Source organism: Chiloscyllium plagiosum, unplaced genomic scaffold (genome assembly GCF_037043375.1).
Source record: "Chiloscyllium plagiosum isolate Xiang-an unplaced genomic scaffold, Cpla_swu_hap1 HiC_scaffold_26, whole genome shotgun sequence".
NCBI classification, from domain to species: Eukaryota; Metazoa; Chordata; class Chondrichthyes; order Orectolobiformes; family Hemiscylliidae; genus Chiloscyllium; species Chiloscyllium plagiosum.
The window spans coordinates 54,111,710-54,134,453 of NW_028270164.1; the positions used below are offsets into that span (position 1 = coordinate 54,111,710).

At 44.1% G+C, this 22,744-nt stretch overlaps 1 protein-coding gene across 4 annotated transcripts in view; it reads left to right on the top strand.

Annotated features, from left to right (window-relative positions):
• LOC122563322 (serine/threonine-protein kinase 38) overlaps positions 1 to 22,744 on the top strand; it is a 94,313-nt gene that overhangs the window by 20,129 nt on the left and 51,440 nt on the right. The window contains exon 1 of one of the 4 annotated variants that reach the window (XM_087973755.1): positions 13,024 to 13,045. The exons of 1 other annotated variant lie outside the window; for it this stretch is intronic. The gene's annotated coding sequence lies outside the window, so the exon portion shown is untranslated. Of the gene's footprint in view, positions 1 to 13,023; positions 13,046 to 13,140; positions 13,262 to 21,607; positions 21,752 to 22,744 lie in introns of those variants that run through there. 2 more of the 4 variants (XM_043717054.2, XM_043717053.2) reach the window with 2 other exon arrangements.

Consider the following 22,744-nt stretch of genomic DNA (forward strand, 5'->3'; position numbering starts at 1 on the left):
GCTACGGACATTCTACACTGGTATATACTGCACCCACACTACGGACATTCTACACTGGTATATACTGCACCCCCGCTACGGACATTCTACACTGGTATATACTGCACCCCCGCTACGGACATTCTACACTGGTATATACTGCACCCCCGCTACGGACATTCTACACTGGTATATACAGCACCCCTGCTACGGACATTCTACACTGGTATATACTGCACCCCTGCTACGGACATTCTACACTGGTATATACAGCACCCCCGCTACGGACATTCTACACTGGTATATACTGCATCCCTGCTACGGACATTCTACACTGGTATATACTGCATCCCTGCTACGGACATTCTACACTGGTATATACCGCACCCCCGCTACGGACATTCTACACTGGTATATACAGCACCCCTGCTACGGACATTCTACACTGGTATATACAGCACCCCTGCTACGGACATTCTACACTGGTATATACTGCATCCCCACTACGGACATTCTACACTGGTATATACTGCACCCCTGCTACGGACATTCTACACTGGTATATACTGCACCCCTGCTACGGACATTCTACACTGGTATATACTGCACCCCTGCTACGGACATTCTACACTGGTATATACTGCATCCCCGCTACGGACATTCTACACTGGTATATACTGCACCCCCGCTACGGACATTCTACACTGGTATATACTGCACCCCCGCTACGGACATTCTACACTGGTATATACTGCACCCCCGCTACGGACATTCTACACTGGTATATACTGCATCCCCGCTACGGACATTCTACACTGGTATATACTGCACCCCCGCTACGGACATTCTACACTGGTATATACTGCACCCCTGCTACGGACATTCTACACTGGTATATACTGCACCCCCGCTACGGACATTCTACACTGGTATATACTGCATCCCCGCTACGGACATTCTACACTGGTATATACAGCACCCCTGCTACGGACATTCTACACTGGTATATACAGCACCCCTGCTACGGACATTCTACACTGGTATATACTGCATCCCCACTACGGACATTCTACACTGGTATATACTGCACCCCTGCTACGGACATTCTACACTGGTATATACTGCACCCCTGCTACGGACATTCTACACTGGTATATACTGCACCCCCGCTACGGACATTCTACACTGGTATATACCGCACCCCCGCTACGGACATTCTACACTGGTATATACCGCACCCCCGCTACGGACATTCTACACTGGTATATACTGCACCCCCGCTACGGACATTCTACACTGGTATATACTGCACCCCCACTACGGACATTCTACACTGGTATATACTGCACCCCCGCTACGGACATTCTACACTGGTATATACCGCACCCCCGCTACGGACATTCTACACTGGTATATACCGCACCCCCGCTACGGACATTCTACACTGGTATATACTGCACCCCCGCTACGGACATTCTACACTGGTATATACTGCACCCCCACTACGGACATTCTACACTGGTATATACTGCACCCCCACTACGGACATTCTACACTGGTATATACTGCACCCCCACTACGGACATTCTACACTGGTATATACTGCATCCCTGCTACGGACATTCTGCACCGGGTGTATACCGCTACAGAAATTCTGCACCGGTGTATCCCCCTATTCTATGATAGGCTGAATCACCTAATTGAAGCCACTGTTGTAGAAATGCAGCAACAATTAGTTCGTATTGTTACATAGATGTTGTTGAGTCTCTTCCTATTCTTGAATGCAAGCTGCTATCTCCAGTCCCCCCTCCTCCCCAAAACACACAGAATTTTACTTTGTGTGCTGCTAATTGTCTTCAGGCTTACACTGTTGTTAAGGGCTGGCGAAATGAAGCCCAAGAATACTGCAGCTCAGTGTTTTATCTTGCCCTTTTGGGAATGTGTCGGACCTGCAAACTGAAGTTGTAAACTGGCTGGAGATTTAAGTCACCATCTGCTCTTTGGTGTAATCTCACCTCTTCCTCCAACTCAATGTATATTCTTCTCACATGGCCCTTCCCAGTATTAGCCCATTAGAGCAGATGCCCATGTTGCTGTATTGTCGAGATTAAGGATACACGTTTAAAACTTTGCTTTTGCAGTCAAGGACATGTCTGTATATTGGCCTGTAAAAATGTTTGCTTTCGGGCATGCCTGGTTAAGAGTTAGTATTCAGCTCTGCTTCTCCCCCAGGTGCCAACTTCCCCAAATGTTCCTGCACCAGTGAAGCAGTGCCACTATCTGCAGAGTTGTGGAGGGAGGTCTGTCGGCAGTCCCATTTTTCCTGGGGCCACTTGACCTGCCATTGCCCATTCCTGTTGATCTTAAGACTGCGAAGATCTTTGCCTGTGTCTCCTAGCCCTGGGAACTGCTGGAGTAGTTCTCGGCTGCAGATTTGCATCTTCTCTTAGCAAAACTGTGCTGAGTTTTTGCAATCGCTTGCACCATTCTTATGGTTTTGATAGGTCTTTGGAGAGTGTGTTTGCAGCTTGCTCTACTTTTACCCCAAGCAGGCACAGTTTGAAATGTTACTTTCTTTTCATTAGCAGCTTGCGTAAGAGACTTGGACCAAGCCCTGGTCCCAGCGTTTCCCAGAATAAGTCACTGAGGAAGCCACAGCCATAAAACCTGGTAATGATATCTGGGAAAGAACAGAACCGAGCTTATTTTTAGTGACCCAAGAGGAATATAATTACCTCTCTGCAGATTCCTGAACCACAGAAATGGAAATGTTTGGCAATCCCTCTTCTTTGGGTTGGTTCCAGTAAAATGTGAATTGGGGCCCTTCATAAGGCATGTCTGGAGCATGCTTTCACTGCTCTGTTTAAAGGTTTGTCAAAGCAGTTTTTTAAAAAATCGCTTGCACAGCAAGGCACTTGAAGTCTGCCACCTTTCAGTGTTTACATGCCTTTAAAGCCATTTAGACACTACACGGTCACAGAACTTGTGAGAGGGTACTGCTTCACCATCCCTCAACCCTGGCCACCAGACAGAAGGAGCCATTCCTGTGAAAGGTGAGTATGTTAACTCTCATGAGTAGTACTGAATCAAAACGAGAACTGGGTATCTGCCCCCTTACAGAATTCCCCTCTGCTGTGATTAACAGGGGTCTTTGTTGGAACAGATGGGTATTCCCCTCTGCCATGGTATACAGTACCCTCCTTTATAAGTTTCTTTTTGTATCAGATGTTCCATAACCCCACCAGCAATGTTGATGTAGTTTGATCCAGTTTCGTATTGAGAGGAGTAAACCCAGCTCACTGTGACCAGCCTCTGCACTGACCTTACCAAAGAGCAACAAGATGTGCAACTTCAGATCCTGTTGGATAACTTTGTTCCCCAGAGAATCAGTTCCACGAGGGCTTCCAATTCCTGGGCACCCATGTTTAGAAGGGGGACAAAGTATCCAAATCTGGATAATTGCTCAACATACTTGTAATTCCCCTGTCTACTGCAAGCGTGTCCTGTTGGTTATTAAACTTGTACCTTCTTTCCCCGGTAGAATAATTGACAGAAAATAATATGCAGTCACTAAATTCAAACTGTCTACTTTACAACAGAAGCGAAAAGGTTCTGTGAAATGAAGTGCAACCTGGGGCTCAGTGGCTAATGCTTTCATTCAGTCAGATTGAAGTCATACTCCAGTGTCAGCCATGTCAGCACAGTGCTGCATTGCCGAGAGAGCGTAGTGCTGCTACAGCATCAGTGCCAAGGGAATATCACGCTGACAGTGCGTCATTGCTGAGGGAATGCAGTGCTGCTGTTACGCTGGGGCTGAGGATGTGACCTACTGCCATGTTTACCACGTTTACAACAGTAAATACATTTCAGAAGTACATGATTGGCTGTGAGCTACTCTGCGATGTCCTGCAGCTTTCTGATTTGCACTCTGTTTGCTGAGCTGTTTCTCCAAGCTGAAGGGGATGTGAGCCAGTTTCTCAGCTCCTGTTTGGGCCTTGAACGTAGTGTCTCATTTTTATCTTAATCATTTCTATCGTTTTGTAAAGTGGTGACACACCAGAAATGACAAGCTTCAGCTGTTCTTTTCTGCCAGTCTCCATCTGTGTTGGATTTCTGGAACTCTGGGAATTGTCTCTGTCTGTGTTAGATTTTGGATATATGTCACAGGGCCCACTGTGTCAGGCCATGCATGTCACTGACAATCTGTCCATGATTGACCATGTACCGTTGTCAAGTAGTACAGTATTGAAAATCATCTGTCTGTTAAATGACCTTTGGTATGTTTTAAACTGTTTGCCTAATCAAAAAGAAGTCCGAGACTTCTTGCATTAGTAGATCCTCATTAATTCATGTCACTATTTTAAAAATTGGGTGACTATTTTAAAGTTGATTTCAAGGGCTAGTTCAGATGATCTATCTGCCTTCTCATCACTCAAAGCAGATATTTTGGAGGACCAATATTCAGTGAATGAGGGTGATTACTAAAGGGAATTTGGTGCAAGTTAGCACAGTGGTGTATGATATCAGTTTTATCAAAAGTATTTCCCTTGGAGTGTAATCCTGCCCTGCCACCTTCATCAGGAATCTGATGAAAGGCTCCTGCTCGAAATGTCGATGTTCCTGCTCCTCAGATGCTGTCTGGCCTGCTGTGTGTTTCCAGCACCACTCTATTCATGATACCAGTGATGTAGAACTTCAGTTATATGGAGACATTAAAGAAAATGAGAATGTTCTTTTCAATGTATAGAAAGTGAAAGTGAGATCCGAGATTTTGAGGGTATTGAATAAGTGAAGCAAAACTTTCCAGTGGTACAAGCTTCATTAAGCAGAAGGGAAACATTAACAGAAGCATCAGAAGAAGTGAGTTAATGTGATCATGAATGCACTGTTTGACAGGACTGTAGGAGCACACTCCATAGGACCTTCCAAAAAGGTAATCGGACATAGACCTGAAAGAGAAAAATGTAGAGCTTGTGGGATGGTAGATGAGTGACTTAGAGCCAGTGCAGACACATGGTGAGTTTCTGCTGTATTTGTGAGCCTTTCAGAGAAAGGCATGCAGGGAAGGTCAGGGAGGTGGTGTTGTAATATTGTCTGCATGTTTCAAGACCCATCTTGGGGGAGAGTTTCACCGTCTACTGTCACCTTTTGGGGGGTGAGGTGTGGGCAAGAACTATAGTTAAGGACAAAGTACTTGTGCCTCTTGCAGCTGGGATCACTTGTAAATTGGCTTTGAGATCTCAATTCATATGACTACTCCAAACAGGACAGAGTGGCATGGTGCTCCAGTGGTTAACACTGCTACCTCACATGCCAGGGACCAGGGTTCAATTCCAGCCTCCGGTCGACTCTGTGGAGTTTGCATGTTCTCCCCATGGATGGATTTCTTCTGGGTGTTCCGGTTTCCTCCCACTGTCCAAAGATGTACAGATTAAGTGGATTGGCCATGCTAAATTGCCCATAGTGTCCAGGGATGTGCAAGTTAGATGGATTACAGCGATAAGATCTGAATGGATGCTATTGGGAGGCTCGATGGGCTGAATGGCCTCTTTCTGCCCGACTGGAATTAGATGAGACATTACCTCATGTTTGGGTAGTCTATGGCCAGAATGATGCCCTGGATAGCGTTCTGCTAATTACACATGCACATAGAGCTAAGAGCTTGGTTACTCAGACAGTCTTTAAAAGTTAATTGTACACAGATGTTGTGGGTGTGTCCAGACCTGGCACTGTGTACTTGTAAATTGCTCAAAGGTTAACTGGTATTGACTGATTGTGTCCCACGCAGTGGTGATAAAGGAATTCTTTATACTTCCTTGTCTGGGCAGTCTTGTCTGACCTGACTACTGAGCGACTGTGATATCCAGCTTCTGAAAGGGGAGGGGAAAGCATGATCAAATCCAAAGTTTGTGGCTGCCCTGTGAGCTTGAGGTAACAGATATTATCACAGTTTTCAGTGGAGACCTTAAACTGAGGCTCCATCTGTGCCTTGGGTCGCTGTAAGCGATTTTGGGGAACTGTTCTGAAGATGAGAATGGATGCCCTGGCCTTTATAAGAATGAAAAGAACAGGCAACCTGTGTATTTGTTACTGGGGTAATTGGTATATGTAGTGTTAGGACCACCAGCAGCATTGTTAGCAACATAAAGGCTACCTAACTAACTAAAAAGGCTAACTTGGCAGAGACAGGGGATGTGGCTGGAATCTTGTGGTTTGTATATATTGGTGAGAACACAGTGTTGCTTTTACATCGTGCCTGTGAAATACGCAAAAGTGCTTGGCAGCCAATCGGGTTGTAAATTTTGAAGTGCAGTTACCATTGGCTGCCTCATTTCCTACACTTCCAATATGTATACAGGAAGCTCCCAGAAACAGCAATATGACTAATGATCAGTTATCTTTTCTAGTGCTGTTGCTTGAAGGATAAATATTGATCAGGACTCGAGGAAGAAGTCTTTATGGGATCATTTATGCTCATCTGAGGTGGGGTAGACAGGAATTTTGTTTAATGTCCCATTTGAAAGATGACCCTTCCGATAGTGCCTCAGGATGGTACTGGGCCCTCAGCGTAGGTTTTGGTCTCGCTGTTCTGGAATGACGACTATGGGATTGAGTGTGTAACCACCTGAGAAACTGCTGATAGTGATGGGTTTCCAGGCACAAAAACAGAAATTACTGGAAAAATTCAGCAGGTCTGACAGCATCTGTGAAGAGAAATCAGGAGCTGAGGAAGGATCATTGGACCTGAAAGGTTGACTGATTTCTCTTTGCAGATGTTGCCTGACCTGCTGAGCTTTTCCAGCACTTTCTGTTTTTGTTTCTAATTTGCAGCATCTGTAGTTTCGGTTTATGTGGGTTTCCAGGCCCCTGGTTAGCATGCATACTATGGATCAGAAAGCCTCCTGTGCTGTAAGAAAGAGCACAAAGGGTGGCAGGTATTTCTGGAAAGGCAGGTTTGTGATTGAAATGTAACCCAGCCAGTAGCATAAGCCTGTGTCTCAGCAACCTGCAGGTCTGTTGGGTACTTGCAGTTCAGAGAAAGTGAGGACTGCAGATGCTGGAGATCAGAGTCAAAAAGTGTGGTGCTGGAAGAGTGCATCCAGTCAGGATGAAGAGCTTATGCTCAAAATGTTGACTCTCCTGCTCCTTGGATGCCGCCTCTGACTGGCTGTGCTTTGACTCTGAGTACTCCCAGCACTTTCTGTATCCACTGGGTGAATGAAATAGCTCTTGCCATTACCATTGTCCAAGGACATGAGCAGTTGAATTAATCCCACAAGGATCACCCTTGGTAAATACAATTATTCTTTACAATGACTCAATTGCATATGTCATACACTCCAGGAGGGTCCCAGACGATGCACACTGTTCAATACCTTTCTCATTCCTTAGATATATTCTTGGGATGTGCTAAGCTAGCATTAGTGCCCATCCTTCATTGTCCTAGAGAAAGTCTTGGTGTGCTGCTGCATCCATGTGGTGTAGCTATAGCCATAGGGCTGTTAGGGACGCAGTTCTAGGATTTTGACCCAGTGAAGGAGTGGTCATATCATTCTAAGTCAGGATGGTGTGTGACTTGGTGGGAAACTTACAGATGGTGCTGCTTTTGACGTTTACTGCTTTTGTCTTGCAAGGTGATAGAGGTCAATGATTTTGAATAAACCTTCATTAATTACTGCACTACATATTTTGTAGGTATACACCCTGCTGCCAGTGTGTGTTAGTGAATGTTGAAGGTGGTGGGAGAAGTTCCATCAAGTGGACTGCTTTATCCTGGATTGTGTCAAGTTTCTTGAGCTGTACCCATCCAGGCAAATGGGGAATATTTGATCACACTCCTGACCTGTGCCTTGTAGACGGAGAAACATTTTGAAGTTTCTCACTGTGGGATTCCTAACTGCTGACCTCTTTTAGCCACTTTTTTTGGTCAGTGGTAATCCCAGGAGTTTTATAGAGAATGATTCATTGATGGTAATAACCATCGAATGTCAAGGGGCATTGGTTAGCTTCTCTCTTTATTGGAGGTGGTCAGTTTTGTGTAGCACGAATATTATTTGCCACTTGTCAGCCCAAGCCTGGATATTGTCCAGATCTTGTTGCATTTGAACATGGACAGAATCAGTATTTAAGGAGTTATGAGTGGTGCTGAACATTGTGCAATCATTGGGAAGCATCACCACTTCTGACCTTAATGATGGAGGGAGAAAAGTCATTGATGAAGGAGCTGAAGATGGTGGGGCCAAGGACACTACCCTGAGGAACTCCTGCAGAGATTTCTTGGACTGAGATGACTGACCTTCAACAACCACAACCATCTTCCTTATGTGCCAGGTATGTCTCCAACCAGCGGGGAATTTTGGTCAGGATTTTCACTGACTCTGATAGTCCAGAGCACTTGACTGCAATGTGCGGTCACAAGCTGCCATGATGAAATGAGAAGTCACCTTGACCTCCCTTTTGTCTGTAAAGAGTACTTTTATTGAAGTAGGAACTGAAAAGGACAAAAATGGGCCCTGCATTTAAAAAGGGAGAAATTCCAGGATTTGTTTATGGCTTTGCAAAGCAAGTGAAGCTAATTAATTCATATGTAACAATGCTACTTTTGAAGATGACGCGGCACTGCCAGTGTGTGTGTTCAGGGCAGCGTTGTTTATAGACAATCTTAATTGGCTTTAAAGTTGGTGCCAGTGGTGAGTACCAGAGGCAACAGTGCAGCAACAAGCCTTTGATTAGTGAGGTTGCAGTCTAACACAGACTGTGAGAAGTGTGTTATACCTCTGGATAATGCGCTGAAAATCAAACCCCACTACTGTTGAAGTCATCACACAAGTTAAAGATTTAAAAGTATGTGGCATTCTCTACCTTTCGTGTCTTTTAAACTCCGGTTCACAGAAAGCATGGGCCAGATTTCTGTACTTAACAAATCTATTTGTTTGTAATAAATAGTCAAACTACAGATACAATTCTAAACTGTTGACATCAAACTGTACTAGGAGAAAGTGAGGACTGCAGATGCTGGAAATCAGAGTCAAGATTAGAGTGGTGCTGGAAAAGCACAGCAGGTCAGGCAGCATCCGAGGAGCAGGGAAATCGATGTTTCGGGCAAAAGCCCTTCATCAGGAATGAGGCTGTGAGCTGAGGGGTGGAGAGGTAAATGGGAGGGGGGTGGGAGGGGAAGATGGTAGCTGAGAGTGCGATAGGTGGATGGAGGTGAGGATAGTGGTGAATAGGTCAGAGAGGAGGGTGGAGCGGATAGGTGGGAAGCAAGATGGGCGGGTCCTGAGGGCGGTGCTGAGTTGGAAGGTTGGATCTGGGATAAGGTGGCGGGAGGGGAAATGAGGAAACTGGTGAAATCCACATTGATGCCGTGGGATTGGAGGATCCCGAGGTGGAAGATAGGGTGTTCTTTCTCCAGGCATCGGGTGGTAAGGGTTTGGCGATGGAGGAGGCCCAGGACCTGCATGTCCTTGGCGGAGTGGGAGGGGGAGTTGAAGGGTTTGACCAGGGGGTGGTGGGGTTGTTTACTGTGAGTGTCTTGGAGATGTGCTCTGCAAGTAGTTGTCCTGTTTCCCAGTGTAGAGGATACTGCTTGATAGTATGTCGAAGGGCCGATAAGAGGGGAGGCCACACTGGATCTGGTGCTTGGTAATGAACCAGGCCAGGTGTTTGATTTAGTTGTAGGTGAGCACTTTGGAGAGCGAGGCCATAATTCAGTTATGTTTAGCTTAGCGATGGAACGGGGTAGGTACATGCCACAGGTCAAGAGTTATCGATGGGGCAAGGGCAATTATAATGCGATTAGGCAAGAATTAAGATGTGTAGAATGGGGTAGCAAAATGCAGACAATGGAAATGTGGAGCTGGTTTAAGGAACAGCTATTGCGTGTCCTTGATAGGTATGTCCCTGTCAGGCAGGGAGGGAGCGATAAGGTAAGGGTACTGTGGTTTACTACAGAAATTGCATCTCTTGTTAAGCAGAAGAAGGAAGCTTATGTGTTGATGAGACAAGATGGTTCAGATGGAGAGCTACAGAGCAGCTAGGAAGGATTTAAAGAGAGTGTTAAGAAGAGCAAAGAGAGGACACGAGCAGTCTTTATCAAATAGAATAAAGGAGAACCCTAAAGCTTTCTGTAGGTATGTGAGGAATAAAAGGATGATTAGGGTAGGAATAGGGCCAGTCAAAGACAGAAGTGGGAAGTTGAAGGTGGGCCCTGTGGAGATCGGAGAGGTGCTAAATGAACATTTCTCATTAGTTTTCACTCGGGAAAAGGAGAGTATTGTGGAGGAGAAGAATGAGGTACGAGATATTAGATTAGAAAGGATCGAGGTTAGTTATGCACAGGTGTTATCAGTTCTAGAAGGAGTGAAAGTAGACAAGTCCCCTGGGCCGGATGGGATCTATCCGAGGATTCTCTGGGAAGCTAGGGAGGAGATAGCAGAGCCTTTGGCTTTGATATTTGAGTCGTCATTGTTGACAGGTTTAGTACCAGAGGATTGGAGGATTACAAATGTTGTGCCCTTGTTCAAGAAGGGCAGTAGAGATGACCCAGGTAATTATCAACCAGTGAGCCTTACTTCTGTTGTAGGAAAGGTTTTGGAAAGGATTATAAGAGATGAGATTTATAATCATCTAGCAAGCAACAATTTGATTTCAGATGGTCAACATGGTTTGGTCAAGGGCAGGTCGTGTCTCACAAACCTCATTGAGTTTTTTGAGAAGGTGACCAAGCATGTAGATGAGGGTAGGGCAGTTGACGTGGTATACATGGACTTCAGTAAAGCCTTTGAAAAGGTTCCACATGGGAGGCTGTTGGAGAAAATGCAGAGGCATGGAATTGAGGGTAATTTAGCAGCTTGGATTAGAATCTGGCTTTCTGAAAGAAAGCAGCGAGTGGTGGTTGATGTAAAATATTCAGCCTGGAGTCCGGTTACTAGTGGTGTGGCAAAAGGATCTGTTTTGGGACCACTGCTGTTTGTCATTTTTATAAATGACGTAGACGCAGGCATAGGTGGATGGATTAGTACATTTGCAGGTGACACTAAAGTCGATGGAGTAGTGGGCAGTTTGGAAGAGTGTTACAGGTTGCAGGGGGACTTGGATAAACTGCAGAATTAGGCTGAGAGGTAGCAAATGGAGTTCAATGCAGCTAAATGTGAAGTGATGCACTTTAGGAAGAATACCAGGAAGGCAGAGTACTGGGTCAATGGAAATATTCTTGGTAATGTGGGTGTGCAGAGGGATCTTGGAGTCCATGTACATAGATCCCTGAAAGTTGCTACCCAGGTTGGTAGTGCTGCTAAGAAGGCATACGGTGTGTTAGGCTTCATTTGTTGAGGGATTGAGTTCTGGAGCTGCAATGTTATGCTGCAACTATACAAAACGCTAGTGCAGCCACACTTGGAATATTGTGTACTGGTCGCCACATTTCGGGAAGGATGTGGAAGCATTGGAAAAGTTTCAGAGGAGATTAACTAGGATGTTGCCTGGTCTGGAGGGAAGGTCTTATGAGGAAAGGCTGAGAGACATGGGTCTGTTCTCATTGGAAAGAAGAAGCTAAGAGGGGATTTGATAGAGACATACAAGATGATCAGAGGATTAGATAGGGTAGACAGTGAAAGACTTTTTCCAAAGATGATGACGTCAGCGTGTACGAGGGGGCATAACTACAATTTGAGGGGTGATAGATTTAAGACAGAGGTCAGAGGCAGGTTCTTCACTCAGAGACTGGTAAGGGCGTGGAATGTCCTACCTGCTAATGTAGTTAACTCAGGAACATTAGGGAGATTTAAACAATCCTAAGATAAGCACATGGATGATGATGGGATAATGTAGGGGGACGAGCTGAGAATAGTTCACAGGTCGGCGCAACATCGAGGGCCGAATGGCCTCTTCTATGTTCTCTAGCCCCTTCAAAGACCACTTCCAACCCTTTTCCGATGGTCGAGTTTAGACAGGTGGGGTGGGAATTGGCCGGGTTGGATCTGTCCTGCTTTTTGTGCACAGGACGTAACTGGGCGATGTTCCACATTGTTGAGTAGATGATGGTGTCAGCTTGATGCCAGCCTGGCTAGGGTTGTGTCTAGTTCTGGAGCACAAGACTTCACTACTATTGCCAGAATGTTGTCAGAGCCCAAGTCTTTATAACACCACTGACCATTTCTTGGTATCACATGGAGTGGACCAAATTGACTAAAGTTTGGCATCTGAGATGCTCAGGGCCATTGGAGCAGGGCGGGATGGATCATCCAGTCAGTACTCCTGGCTGCAGGTTATCAATATTTCAGCTTTGTCCTTTGGGCTGATGTGCTGAGCTCCCCCATGATTTAGGATTGGGATATTTCTGCAGCAGCCTCCTCCAGTCAGTTGGTCTATGTTAGTATGTAGTTAGTCGTTGGTTAGTCGTAGCAGTGTGTTGCAGCAGGAGTTGAACACCATTCGCACTTAGGCTGATCAGTAAGGGTAGGACTTTGTTATTCATCTTTAAGCTCTCAACTCATGTTCAAATTGTACTAAAAATAAAATGTGTATGTTGGCAAACAGCATTTTAAATGAGGTGCATCAAGTTAAAGAATGTGGGTGTGATTCCTGATCAAACACTGAAGAGCTGCCACGTGTGCAGTAAGGTTTGCCAAGACAAACAGAATGAGAAAGCACATAACAGTGCACAGACTATGTTCTACATTGCATTTCTGCATCACACGTTGGGGTATTTATCTTCCTGCCAAATCAAAAGCAAAGGAAAAGCAGTGGAGTCTCTGCCAAAGATTTAGTTGAGGGTGAATCGGATTGCTTTTTAAACAGAATAATCTGTTCTCTTCCTCCTGCGGCAGCTGATTCACATTGGAATATGACTGTGTGTACAGTTTAACCCCCATGGCCACTTGTTGTGTACCTGTCGACTGTGTGCGCCGGCTGAGTTGTTTTACTGCTTTATTAATTCTTCCTTGGGTGTACTGAAATGCCAGAAGGGATGCCTTTCAGACAGTGTGTCAAACAAAGGCCTTGCCTACCCTTCTAACACAAAAGATTCCATGGCCTTGCTTGAAATTCAGCACGAACCTTTTTGGTAGTATCCTCGTCATTATTTATTCTTCAACTAACGTCACAAACGCGTGTTTCTGGTCATGCTGAGAGCTGGTTAGATTCTGGAGGTTAGTGTGTCCAAATAGGCTGCTGCTTTCTGATATTCCATCAATGGCTAAACCTTTTTTAATGAACTATTTCACTCACTGAAAGATGCTTTGGTGTGTCCTGAGGTTGTGAAAGTGCTGCCTACTCACAGGTATTTATTTTCTAGTCTATTAAATGCTGCAGTTCAATTACTCAAAGCATTCCCATTTGTTTTTTTGTGGAAGTACTGCTTGGGATTCCTTTACATCCGTTTGAGTGAGCAGACAGAACAGCTCCCACTAGATGAAAGTCTGAGTGGCGGTTTTGCTTCTGATACTGCGTTGTACAATGCCCCCCACCTCGTGTGCTTGCTATTTTTTCCACAAATGTGATAAACAGTTATGTAGGAAATGGAGTTTAGCATGTGTCAATTATCTGTTGCAACAGGAATAAAATACTTCTCCAAATTGAGCCTGTGAACGTTTAGATACGTTGTGGGCTGCTGTAATCTTGATGTATGGTTCTTGCAAATTGTCAAATTTTAGTGCCTTCCTGTTTTGAGAAAAAAATTGAGACTTTCAAGAGATATATTTTGCGTTTAAATAATGCCTTAATAGTGTCTGCACTCAATTGTGCAGACCAAAACACTTGGCACCAGACAACGTCCTACAGACTGTGATTGGCCAGTGAATGTTCTTTTTGATTTGAGGTAGTAATGTTGTTCAGGATATCAGGACACCTCTCCTTTTCCTCTTCAAGTCATGATTACGGATATTTTACAGCAATTTAAGTAGGCAGCTATTAGACATTGTTACAGAGCACCAGAAAGGTAGGATTGTGCACTCAATGCATTGTAATATCAACAACTATATGGTGTTTAATGTTGTAAAGTGTCTGAAGGAGTTCCACTGAAGGATAACCAGAAATTGATAGTGAGCCAAAGGAGAGGTTAGGACAGGCTTTAGCGAAAAGGACACATTTTCAGGTCGATTCCAAAAGTGAAGAGGATTAGGGGAGGAATCTGAGCTTCCGGCTAAACATGCACCACCCTCTGAGTGAAAAAGTTGCTCGTTAGATTCTTTTTAAATCTTTCCCCTCTAATTCTGCACTCCCCCACCTCAGGGAAAAGACCTTGTCTATTTACCCTATCCATGCCCCTCATCATTTTATAAATCTCTGAGGTCACCCTTCAGCCTCAGACACTCCAGGGAAAAGAGCCCCAGCCTATTCAGCCTCTCCCTATAACTCAAATCCTCCAACCCTGGCAACATCTTTGTAAATCTTTGCCGAACCCTTTCAAAGTTTCACAACATCCTTCTGATCGGTTGTATAGAATGAGCTGCTAGAGGAAGTAGTGGAGGCAAGTACTATTGCAATGTTTAAAACTCATCTGGGTGGGTGTGGGCCAAGTACTGGCAAATGGGAATAGGTTAGGTTAGGATATCTCATCGGCATGGACGAGTTGGACTGAAGGATCTCTTTTTCTGTGCTGTAAATCTCTGACTCTGTAACAGAAAACATTAGTGTTGGGACAAAGGAGATCATAGCTGCTGAAGACTTCAAATTGGACTAATGTGAAGAATTTGGAGGCTTGTAGGGTTGGAGAAAATTACAGTGATAAGAGATTTGAAATTAACAATAACAATTTTAAATTTGACATTTCTTGACTAGATATCTTGCTAGATTCACTGCTGTGTTTACATTTCAGGATGGAAGACATGGAGGTGTGGGACTGTTTTTGACGTGTTTGGACAACTTGATCCAATTAATAGCACTACTGAGCTTGAGGTCACACCATAGTAAGCGTTCAACGTGCAGTCTAGTTAAACAGCCCAAGCACTACTAAGGTTGTGTTGTATTGTCAAAGGTGATATCTTTCGAGAATGATGAGACATACCTTTAATTAAGAATGTACTTGTATTGGAGGTGGCACAGCAGAGGTTTAATCAATTGATTCTTGGGGTGATCTATCGGAAAGATGTTGTGAAACTTTGAAAGGGTTCAGAAAAGATTTACAAGGATGTTGCCAGGATTGGAGGGCTTGAGCTATAGGGAGAGGCTGACTAGGCTGGGGCTGTTTTCCCTGGAGAGTCGGAGACTGAGGGGTGACCTTTATAGAGGTTTACAAAATTGAGGGGCATAGATAGGATAAATAGGCAAGTTTTTTTTCCCCTGGGGTCAGGGAGTCCAGAACTAGAGGGCAGACGGGGAGAGGGGAAAGATAGAAAAGGGACCTAAGGGGCAACTTTTTCACGCAGAGGGTGGTATGCGTACGGAATGAGCTGCCAGAGGAAGTGGTGGAGGCTGGTACAAATACAACATTTAAAAGGCATCTGAATGGATATATGAATAGGAAGGGTTTAGAGGAATATGGGCTAAGTGCTGGCAAATGGGAAGAGATTAGTTTAGGATCTTTGGTTGGTATGGATGGTGCTGTCCATCTCTGACACTATGACAGGGTTGTCCTTTTGAGGGGCTAAGCAAGTTGAATCGAATTTTGAGTTTCGCAGAATGAGGAGTGATATCGTTGAAATATTCAAGATCATGAAGGGGAGCAGTTTCAGGATAAAGGGCTGTTTATTGATGATTGAGGTGAGGAGAAATTCCTTCACTCAGACTGTGAATCTTTGAGATTTTATGCTCCAGAGGATCATGAGTACTCCATTGAATATATTTAAAGTTGAGAGAGACATTTTAGCCTCAGAATTGAGGGATTGGGCAGTGGATGTGAAATTGACCATATTGAATGGCAGTACAGGTTCAGTGGGCTGAATGGTCTCCTGATGTCTCCTCCTTCTGATATCTCTTAGCATTGATTCAGTGGACTGAGAACCCAGTTTTGTAATGTTAAATTTCACCATGGACTTCGTAGACCTGAGCGCAATAAATTTGATTTATTTGTTAAATGAAACCATTTAACAATTAAAAGTTAGAAAAATCTGTTGCATTGTTGTTGAGAACCACCAGCTTTTTCCAATATCCTCCAGGTGATCTGTCTTTACCCAGTCTGTCTACCTGGTATTTCAGAGGATTCACTCCCAATGCCGAAGTGTGTCTGAGATTGAACAGCTGGTCTGCTTCCAAGATGAGTGATGTGTATTCACGTGCCTCACTACACGATGTGCCTTTGATCTTGATGACTGTAAATTGATTCACCTCTTTGCCAATTTTTTCATTGCATTTCTTCTGACTAGGCGTGTACAGTACCTACAACCCCGCCCCATTCAATGCTTCTATAACATTGTATTGATATATTTTTTCTGGGCTAATGACCCAGATATATTAGATTTTATTGTCTTGTGTTCTCAAGGACAGAGATGCAGGAGTACAGTGAAAAATGTGCCACGTGACCATTCCTGGGGTCATCTTGGGTAAAAAGGTACATAGGAACATAGATACATAAAAACATAGGTACAAAATCTTAGGTATAAAATAGAAAAATAAAGTTAAAAGTTTAACATTAGAGTCCTCAAGTGCTTAGCCATGGGCCTGGATCCAGGCTGTTCCACCCTGATGCTGAGACCAACACCAGCACGAAGCAGTCAGCCAGCTTTCGCCATACTGTTCCCGCCAAACCACGTTGTCATTCTTTGGCGCCATCTTGCCTGTACCAACGACATTACTGCCACTGGCCACCCTGGGCTGATCTCTGAAATGTTGTCACCGCTGGAGTTGTCAGGGCTCACACTGAGCACTGGCCCCAAACTTTCCTCACTCTGTGAGCGCAGGAACACATACTCTCCTCCATCTACCACCGCTGGGAGCACGAACCTGACTCCCCGTCACTGTCTTGACCAGAATCAGTGGAAAACAACAGGAATAGAGGACGTGTGATTCTGGACACTAGCACAGACGAGTTGGGCTGGATGGCCTGGTTGAATAGATACTAAATATTCATATGAAATGTTAATACTAGATAACAACTGGTATCTGGTCCATTGGATTATGAATGATTGGATACATTGAACATTTATCTATCTCGCTTTCTTTCTAATGTTGTGCATTGGCTACGTTTTACTGTTCAACGGCTTAGGTTAGTTGCCATTTTACTTTGCAGTTGCTTGTCCCCAGTTTTAGATTGGAAATTCCTCATTCCCTGCTGAAACCTTGAGTTGCACTGTAGGGGTGTTTGATAGACAAGAGATAAGTGGCTGTTGGAATGCATTTTGGTGGGACTGGTGCACCAACAAATGGTGAGTAGATGAGGACCCACTACCTGTCACTTTTGGTGTGAATGTGATGCTGCAGTTATGGCGATGGCCTAAGGCAGGATAGCTGGGTGCCAGTGGCCAAAAGGTGAGAGGGGTTGAAGACTGTTATCTGTAGTCCGTGCCTGGCTTTCTGAAGCTACTGACTGCCTGCATTAAGAGAGGAAAGTGGAATGTGCTTTTCCACGGCACTGTACTCTGAGTGAATATGAAAAACACAACAATAGTGATGTAATCCAATGTTTGCTTTACAGATATAGCATGGGCATGATTAACATCACAACTGCAAGGAATACTGAAGGGCAGTTTTAAATGTTGATGCCTATTCATTGCTCATGAATGAATGAATGTGCGCCTATTTTTAATAATTGCCTCATGGTCTGTAACCTAAAGAAAGGCTCTTTTGTAACCATGGAGAATATAATCAGTTACTTGTGCCTATTAGTTGATTCATTGCCTCAGCTTGTTTATATAACCTATTAGTTTAAATATTTGGAACTGGCTCAATTACGTGGTGATGCAGTCTTGGGAAATTGACTTTGCAGTTACCTCATCCAAGTGGTCTTTCTTTATACGCATGCAGTCAGCTGGTGTGTTACTGGTGTCTAATCACTGCATCAAGCAAGGGATTGAACCTAAGGGGCTTCTATTTTGGGGCGGTGTGGGAGGGCGGCATGTGCTTTGAATAAGAATCCTTTTTCAATATAGGGCGAAGGCCTGTCTGAACAGCAAATAAGGACTTAGTGCAGGCTCTTTTTGCTGTTTCCGCAACAGTATGCCATTCATATTGGACTTGGAGACAGATAATGGAGCAGAGGCTTCATTCTGTACTGGTTTGGGCAAAGTTCTGATGTGTGTGCCAGATTGCATCTCCTTTGATATATATTCTTATGTATATATCAGCCATGGCTCAGGTGAGCATATTTGGCGTCTTAATCACAAAAGTTCTGGCTCCAATACTCCCCACAGCAGTATTAAGGGAGCCTTGCAGTGTCAGTGGTGCCATCATTCAGATTAAACAATTAAATACATGCCTTGTCAGCCTGCTGGGGAGGATGTGAAACCTCCTGTGACAGTGTTTTGAAGGAAAATGGGAATTACCCCCAGTGTTATGATATTTACCCTTTAATCAACATCTCAAAAACAGTCTCGTCACTATTGCGTTGCTGTTGTCAGTTTGCTGAATGAACATTGATCACCGTGTTTTCTAGCAATGTCTATACTTTGTTTAGAAAGTACTTGATTGTTTGTTTGTTTGTTTGTTTGTTTATGATGCTCTTTGAGAGGTCTGCTTATAAAAAGCTCTATGTAAATGCAAGTTTGTGTTCTGTGGACAAGGGGAAGTTAGGGTTTTTCAAGCATGCCATTGTTATAGATATTTTTAATCAACCTGATCAGACATGCATGACACAACTCTGCTGCAGGTGCCACTCGACCTCCAGCTTTATAACCTTGAATATAGGAGCAAGGGGAGGCCATCCAGCCTTTACAGCTTGCTGTACCATTCGGTATGATCCTGGCTGATCATCTACCTCAGTACCCCCATTCCAGTTTTCTCACCATAGTCTTTGATCCCTTTAGTCCTAAGAACTGTATCTAACTCCTTCTTGAAAAGATTCAATGGTTTGGCCTTAACAGCTTTCTCTATTAGTGAACTGCACAGGCTCCCGTCTCTCTGCTCATCTAAGTCCTAAATGGCATATCCTGTGTCCTTAGGCTATGACCTTTTGTTTCAGGAACATCCTTCCTGCATTTACCCTGTCTAGTCCTGTTAAAAATGTCGAGGTTTCTGTGAGGACCCCCCCCCCCACCACCAATTCTTTAAACTCCAGTGAAAATAGTCCTAACCAATCCGTTTGTCATGACATGTCAGTCTGGCCATCTCAGGGATCAACACAGAACCCTAATTTCTTTAAAATCAACTTGTTTTGATGTGTTACAACACTTCTGTCTGCCATCATGTACTAAGGTGAGACTTGAACTGAGATGATATGGCCTAGAAGTGGGGATGCTAAAATTTCACCACTAGGTCTTTGCCCAACCATTGTTTAGAAAGTGGAGATTCAACCCTGTTTTCTACTGGTTGGTCACAGCTTTAAGTTGGGCTTACTCCAGACTTCTTTTGTTCTTTTTTGCTTAGCATCTGATCATGCTGATTCAGTATGAAGTACACAAAGGAACATTATACTTCAATCAGGTGGAAATATATCTAATGAAAGTTCCTCGCTGTTTAGCCGTACACTAGATATGACCAATACAATCTCTCTCACGTTTGTTCTCTCAAGCTAACTAACATATAGAATATGTAATTTGAAAAGCAAAGTATTAAACCAAGAGTACAAACAGGAAACCTCATCAATTAAAAATATAAAGGTTTATTTGCAAAAAGTGCTTTATTAGGAGAATAGAATCCCTGAAGTCGTCATAATTCTTGGAACTTGGATCATTTGAAAATAAATTGTTAGGTAGTTTGAATGTTTGAGTGCCGAACCAATATTCAACAATGTTCTGTCCTTTTGACATCAAGTTGGAACACACCAAGCTTAAATGTTATTGTACTTTCCTCCTGCCACCCACTTCCCGCGCCACACTCTTACTCCATGGCTACACCTTGACCTCTTATCTTCACCTGCCCCAATCCCTTTCCACCCTCCAGGTCTCCTGCATGTCTCTCTGTCTTTTCAGTCCCCCACCTTCCCTCCATCTGTCTTTTTTCATACGAGGGGTTTCTGTTAGTTTCACCATTCCAAAGTCTAGAATTCTCATCTTTGTTATACCCTATTTTATCGAACAACTAATAATTAGTAAATCAAGGAAGTGCAGTGCTTGCCACGCTCAAATGCTTATATACTGGGTCTTTGTCTCCCCACTTTATCAACAAACTCATTAAAAGGTGAATGTTTGCATCCAGACATTATGAATGAACATTAAATCGGTGACTGCTTATCAATTAGCAGTATAATTTAGTTATATCAGGATTCTGGATTCTGAATTAGTCACACTGGTGAGTGGTTATTGTTTTGGATTATAGTGTGGTCAGGGTGACTCCATCTGCTTTAGCCATTCGGTGTGTGTGAAAGCACAGCTTAACTCCTTTAAAACTATTCAATGTGATTTATCTCCCACTATTACTTTAACCTGAATTGAGCTGGAAAGTAGAAATACTCAGTCCTACCACTCAATCCTTCCCCTTTTGCCCTTCCTGGGGACTCACTGCTCTGCCTGTGTTGACGACACTGAACCCCACGGTGTTGACGACACTGAACCCCACGGTGTTGACGACACTGAACCCCACGGTGTTGACGACACTGAACCCCACGGTGTTGACGACACTGCACCCCACGGTGTTGACGACACTGAACCCCACGGTGTTGACGACACTGAACCCCACGGTGTTAACTGGAAGAAGCAGTAGCCTGCCTTCACCACCTGTGCTTCTGACAAAGCTGCTTTCATTCGAGGTGCTCTCAATTTACCAGTGAGCAACTGAAGACGGCTGACAACTGAGTTCTCTGACAACTGTACTTCCAAGGTTTAAATTACCTGCTGTATCTGGAGTTAAATACTGTTGGAAGTGCTGCCTTTTGAATGAGAGACCAGCCAAAGCTAACATCCTTTCAGATGGCTGTAGATGAACCAACAATATTATTTCACATTTGAAGTATAGTTCTCTGTCCCAGCTAATATTGAACCTTCAAATTTTATTATAATTAGCATCGGTAATAAAATCATTACCTGCTCTCTGTGGGATTTTCCTGTGCACACATTACTTAAGTTCCTACATTACAATAGTTCATTACATTACAGTTCAAAAGAAGTTGTGTTTTGCAATCTCCTGAGGTGGCATGAGGCGCTACAAAAATGTAGTTTGCCTGTTAATATACCAATATTGGAGTTCCACAAAATGCTGTCTGTTTAAAGTAACCCAAATGCAGGAGGGAGCTAATGTCTGCCGTTGCTCTTGTTGGCACTCGGCTGTCAACACAAGCCAGGGCTGGAGTAGGTACTCTACAAACAGGAGCAATTGGAACTGACTCCTCCTTAAATTACTGAAGGGAAAGTGTGCTGTGTAATCATCAGACACCAGACCTGCTTATGTGGAACAGGAAATTTATTGCTTTGAGTATGTGGTTTCTGATGTTTATTATCTTCCTGTGTCCTCGGAGCTGCAGCCTCCATTCTCTTTAATTACTCTGGGGCAGGTGACCCCTGTGTAGAGTGCAAACTGGCTTTGTTTGGTTGTGTTGGACGGGCGTTTCCACTTGGCACAGGATTACGTCCCATCTCAGGTTACAATGTTCAACTGTCGCCTTTCAGCCTCCTCCTGATAGCAGTTAGACGGTGCTGAGCTTTTCACTGTGTGCGAGAACAAAGTGAGCAGGTGGTCCTGCATTGTTACACATCTGTTCTATCCAGTGCCACGTGGTACAGCGTCGTGAACCAGCAACCTAAGGGTAAGAGTAATGTTAAACTATTGCCAAATATGTTTTGATTATTTTAAGGGGCATCTTGTTGAAAAGATCATTAGGAATCTCTGGGTTCAGAGCAATGGCTGGAAGGACTTTGCTCTCCTTTTTTGATGTAACCTGACCCCTGGCCCTCCCCATTGGTTGGTCCCTTGTTTTCCCAGCTCTGACCACCTTTCTACATTTGCAGCTTGCTCTGGTCTTAAAGGAAATTAATTTGACAGACGTGTACCTTCGATCCTCAGTTCAAAAGTGTTGTGCCCAGTCTCCTTCAGTCTTGTTGTTTTCGTAAGCTTTTGTTTTTGCTGCTCATTTTCCTCCTCCTCCTTGAAGTGATAGCTTGCTAACAGTCATCTGGCTGCCAAATGTCTTATCCCTCACCTCGACCGCTCGATATTAATGTGCGTACCTCACCAAGAATCTGTTTGTTTCATGTGTGGAAAGTGACAGCTGAGTCCAGCCCTATCCACACAATTGTACTTTTTCTCAGAAGGCATGCTCGAAGCCAGAAAGCACAGCTCAGAGCCAGAAACCTGATTCTCTCCTCAGGACAAGCACCTGAAAACCTGGTTAGAGTTTTAAGGGATGCCTTGAAGGCACGAGAATGAGAATTTTAGGTCAGTGAGCACAGGGGTGGGAGTGAATGGAAAATTAAAAACAGGAAGTGCCGGAGGAGTGCAGCAAGTCTGGCAGCATCTGTGAAGAAGATGCAAATCAGAAGACTCTTATTGAACTCTAAACAACAACCCTGTTTCTCCATCCATAGATGCTGCCAGATGTATTGAGCTTCTCCAGTGCTTTGTTTTCATTACAGATTTCCAACATCCACAGAACTTTGCTCTTATTATGTTAGTGAATGGGACTCTACGAATGAGGACTTTTACATGAGGTGTCAGAAGCTTCGATGAACTTGAGGTCATGGAAGATGGAACGTTGGAACTCAGTCGGAATAGCATTGCTCTTTAATTCTGGAATTACAGG